The 5,398-nt window shown below is 44.4% G+C and overlaps 1 non-coding gene across 1 annotated transcript; it reads right to left on the reverse strand.

Moving 5' to 3' along the window:
* Window positions 1–3,470: 3,470 nt before the first annotated feature.
* Window positions 3,471–3,552, reverse strand: TRNAS-AGA (transfer RNA serine (anticodon AGA)). Its single transcript has one exon. It is a non-coding gene; the product is annotated as a tRNA-Ser (tRNA).
* Between the last annotated feature and the right edge of the window lie 1,846 nt (window positions 3,553–5,398).

Raw genomic sequence — 5,398 nt, forward strand, 5'->3', positions numbered from 1 at the left:
GGCCTGGATTTTGCTCTCATCTCAGTCTTGGGAGTCGTGAGTGCTCTCGGATGAAGGAGTTGCACCAGGCCCCTGGTACTGGGCCATCACAGCAGCGAAATCCTCTTGGTACTCCAGACAGCCAGGAACAAACAGGTTTTCTGATGGTTTGCAGGCCACCTTATGCAGTGCAGGTACCCTCTGGGAGACGTGGGTTGTGCTGACAGATGGGAACTCTGCCACAGCACAGAACTTCTACATGGTCTGATGGCACAAACTCAGTCTTAATGCTTGTTCATTGTCCTCCTGTGCTCTCACCAGCTGCTTCTACTTCTTTTGATGTGTAATAGATGTTCAAATGGAGACAATCTCCTCCTGTGCCTCCTGGCAAACGCCACCCTGTATGACAACTACCTAAATTAGCCTGCGTGGCCGTCTTACAGTTTTGAAAATAGGATGAAGGTGCCTGTGCCAATGGCTGTGTTATTTGCCTATATCCATTCTGCATCCTGAGTCTGGCCAGGCCCAGCCCTCTCTTTGAAAATCCCTTTCCCCCTGAGTAGGTGCCTGCATAGGATTTGTGCAGATTTTTATCTTGGGGGCAGTGATCGTTTGGGGGACCCCTCTATGTACAGCTTATGAATTCTTTTTGATGTTATGAACTCTCAGTATGCTTATGCCTTACAGTTGTCTTTACTGTATTTTTGCATCATACTACTTGTGGCAAGGCAAGGGGGACTGGCGCCTGGGGGTCTCTCTCTGAATAGGATGGTTGTCAACGACAATCAACAGCTGAATAAGCCTTGTCCTATCAGAACAATGCCGTTGTTGCAACTTAGGTAAAACCAGCTCTCTCCAGCTTGTCTGCAGAGGAGAAGAGAATGGAAAAAACAAACAAAACACCAGGAGAAGGTACAAAGAACCACAGTGTTAGTGCTGGCTTTTAAAAATACAGAGATGGCAAAGGAAAGAGGGGGCATGCTTTCTGAACTAGAGGAAACAAAAAGGGAGCTTGGGGCAGGAGTGAGAGGAGACTCCAAGGTGGAGGAGTTAGGTCCAAGAGAGGGGACTGTAGAATCGGGACTCTGAAAGAACACTAACCAAATCCCAAAGAACACTTGAGTGCTGAGGAAACTGAGGTAAGGAATTGCATATAGGGTTTCTTATTTTGCATGGATTTGTGTATCCATTATACTGTTTAAAAGTGAAGAGTGTTTGGTTTAGAAATCTGTCTGCAAGGTCTTGCTATCAACTGTCCCTGAAGGGTTAAAGTAGAAAGCAGAGTACCCATGAGAGTGGAGCTCTGGAAAGGGTGAACTTAAGCGCCTGGGCTGTCTTGTGGAGTTCAACCCTGGTCTTGGGGATAGGATAGCTGGAATGTGATTGCCCACTTCAGAGAAGGGGTACCAGATACTCTGTGCCCAGTGACTGGAGCCTACCCAGAACCAGGGGAGCTTAAAATCACACAGCTCCATCATGTGGGGACAAACACAGCAGCCTGGTAAGCTTGTCCAGGGCTGTGACTGGGACTTATATTTGAGAGCAGTCTTAAGTTTTCTGTGGAAAGAGAAATGATAACCTTATGTCAGCTAACAAATGATGGATGATGGCAAAGTGACAGTGTTTAATCTCAGAGCCAGTGGAAATAATTTGGCATAATGTGAAGTAAATTTGGCAGAATTTATTCTCAAGAGAGTGAATGCTGAAGCAGCAAGAGCACTGTCTGTGGTCAGGATGGAGGGAGTCAGACTCTCTCTCTATTTGATGGGGTGACTCAGGCCCCAGAGGGATTCATGTGGGCCTGAGAGGTCAATTAATATGTCTGGCAGCACTTGTGAGAGAGAGCGTGAGCAAGCCAGGCATAATTGATAATGAAGGCCAGCTGGGGAGGGGCTGGGTGGTGATTGTAAAGCCAGGGAGTTTGCAGTAGAAAAGGGCTGCAGGGAGAGAGTCTGCAGTCACTGCTGGGGGACTACGAGATATAGGAAGTGGTCTAGGGAGGCAGCAAGGAGTCTGAGGGAGTAGCCCTTTGCTGCCACCTACCCGGTCCCTGGACTGGAGCCCAGAGTACAGGATGGGCCTGGGTTTCCCTACCAATTACTGAGGAAAGTGGGGTGTAAGGAGCCCAGACAGGGAGCCTAAAGACAGATGGAAGACGTGCTGTAAGGTCACTGGACTATGGCCGGGTTGGACTCTCTCTTACCCCAGAAGTGGTGGATTAAGTTGTGACCTGGCTGGGTGGCCAAGTTGCAGGAAGAGAGACCACCACAGTGATGGAGCAACAGACGGAAAGGGGTGGCCGCTGAGGCAAATGCTAATTCCCAGACTTGACCATGAGCAGGCGCTCCTGTGCTGAGTGAACTTCTTTACACTCTGCCATTCCCAGCATATCTGTTGTTAGGACCAAGGAAGCATTATCCTGAGACGCACAAGCCTTCTCGCCAGTTTACACCAAGCCCACAGGAAAGCACTGCTGAAACCCTAAATTAGGTTTGAGATATTGGTGGGATTTTCAAAAGGACTTAAGTGACTTAACAAGCACAGCTCACATTGACTTTCAATCAGACTTGTGCTCCTAAGTCATGTAAGGGCTTTTCAAAATCCCAATTTCCTTCAACAAATAAACAACGACAATGAAAGTTGCCTCCTCCTTTAGTTCTGAAAAAGCCCGTATTTTCAGTATGATCACGAATACTGTAGTCAAGATTTCAGTAGCTTGAGATGCCACCTGTAGCCTACAAAAGTCACAGGGTCCGGTGAAATAACTTGTACTTACATTTGGGAAGATTTGATTTTTATTGTTAAACGTCAATAAATGCTGATCTCACCGTACACACGCAAACAGACAAAAAAAAATATTCCGATGGATGATAAAAATGTACAGATCTGAAAAATGCTGTTGGGAACTTCTAAGAATGTGATTTAAGGATATTTACTTTGTGTTTTGACATGTGATGTTCACAATTTATGTTATAGTGGCTATAAAGCTTTAACTGTTTGAATCTGTGTCTACTGTCAGTAAATACTTGTGGTCTAACTCCCCATTGTCTGATGATTCCCCCCCCCCCCATGTTTTCTGCAACTAGGATAATTTAAATAGAAAAAAAAACATGCTTAAAAATAAACATCAATATTATCATAGAATATCAGGGTTGGAAGGGACATCAGGAGGTCATCTAGTCCAACCCTCGGCTCAAAGCAGGCCCAATCCCCAATTTTTGCCCCAGATCCCTAAGTGGCCCTCTCAAGGATTGAACTCACAACCCTAGGTTTAGCAGGTCAATGCTCAAACCACTGAGCTATCCCTCCCCCAAAGGCATAGACTTTTATGATCTTGGGGAATAGTTCAACACCTGACCAGGGACCTGAAACCTGGACGCTCAGATTAAAAGTCTGATGCTTTATCAACTGAGCTAGCCAGGCTCACCAACCGTGAGACCAGATCTGGCCCGGGCACTAAGACAGCAGCAAGGGCAACACATCAGTGCTTCCGTAGTTAGCAGGATTCGAACCTGCGTGGGGAGACCCCAATGGATTTCTAGTCCATTGCCTTAACCACTCGGCCACAACTACTTGATTAGTAGTGATAGTGATCTAAAACATTAGTCATCAAAAAATAAAAATTGAATTCCTACTTATATTCTGCATAAACTATTAAAAGACAGACCAATTGGAAATGTTCAAGAAATGGATAGATTAAACTTAGAAGCAATATTATCACTGAACTGGCTGCTTTTCATTTGGTATGAGCTGAAATGAAAGGAATTCTAAAGAGTCCATATACATCCCAAATCTCAGGGGAAAAAACCAACCCACAACACATTTTCCTTGTATTGTTACTGTCCTAGGAGAACTGCACTTGAGTGACTAAGTTAAAATAACACAAGCAAAAGATGATGATTCATGCTGCTTTTCTTAACGGTTTCTGATGTACAGAAGCCAGTATCCCAGCGGCAGCTTTGAATAAACGAATGGGGAGGGGGAATAAAAGTATAGCAGGTATGTTAGGCATAATGTTCCCAGTTTGCAGCCTGTGTATGTGATTACCTAATATTACTTACCAGCTGTTTCCTGACATTAGTCATAGTTAGCGTGACCAGATGTCCCAATTTTATAGGGACAGTCCCGATTTTTGGGTCTTTTTCTTATATAGGCTCCTATTACCCCCCCCACCCTCTGTCCCGATTTTTCACACTTGCTATCTGGTCACCCTAGCCATAGTGATCTAAAAACAACCACCCTTTCATTGTTTATCTCAATAAACATTGTTCTTTTTGAAGAGGTAAGCTATTTAGAAACACAAGTGTTTCTCAGCTCTTTTGTGTGCATGTTGTAACCATCTTGAATTGGACACAGATCTATCTATTTTTGTAGATAATAAGCGTTGCAGAAAAATATATAAAACCAGGAACCGCTCTATTTTATTATCTTTATATATGTGTACTGCAGTAGTGCCTGAAATGTGCTAGGCACTGTATTCTAAGTTCTATGGAATGCAAAAGAAAAATGTCGTAATATGTAACTCAAGTCCTTTCTTCCCCAGCTAAAGCAGGAGGTTTTATTGAGAGAATCTTTATCTGTTCATCTAGCATTGAAAGCATCTTTTACTATACCAGCTGTAATTTTAGCTTTAAGCATCTTTACATTGCCATTGCTTATCAACTTTGTGGTGTACCTCAGTTAATCTCCTAGCATGGGCCTGAGTCTGGCATGCTTACTCATGATGAACAGTACCTTATTCCAAACGTACTCCCATTAAAATCAGTGGGACCACTGGCAAAGTAAGGCACTGCTCAATGTTGGCAGGGTATTAGAACATGGCCCATTTTGACTCTGAAATGGAAACAGGAGAGGGGCTGGTGAAATAAAGGCTAGGCAGCGACAGACCTAGGAACAGCACTCTGCACTCCATGGTTCTGAGTACTGTATTCCTTTCTGTAGGCCATGTGTTCTTTAGAGAAGCTCCTCCCTACCTCTTCCATGCAAGTTGCACCTATGTAACAGAGAATAGAATTCTACCCAGCCTGCATAAATCATAATTTGTCTCTGCTGGTCCTACGTACAGGTAACCTTCTCCCTGTGCTTAATTTGCAATGAAAGAGGTGCTGGGGCTCGAGCAATTAGGTGCCAGCTCAAGCAATTATTTTATATTCATAACTGCTGCAGCAAGCCCAGAGATGCCAGGGCTATGAACTGCCAAGCCTGAAGGTGCCGGGACTCAGCCTCTTATATCTGTACTGTGGATTGATCAGAGTTGAGATCCACCGTGTGAATATGATGGCAGAACATACTCCTTTAGGAATGCTTCCTTGTCCACTGTCAAGAGGCGAGAAATGAGTGGTTCATGAGGGAATGTTGGTTCCTTGCAAACCATTGCACAAGGGAAGGAGAAGATTAGAGAAATAACTTTTGTGGACAG

The sequence above is a fragment of the Eretmochelys imbricata genome, chromosome 2, assembly GCF_965152235.1.
Source record: "Eretmochelys imbricata isolate rEreImb1 chromosome 2, rEreImb1.hap1, whole genome shotgun sequence".
In the NCBI taxonomy this organism is placed as follows: domain Eukaryota; kingdom Metazoa; phylum Chordata; order Testudines; family Cheloniidae; genus Eretmochelys; species Eretmochelys imbricata.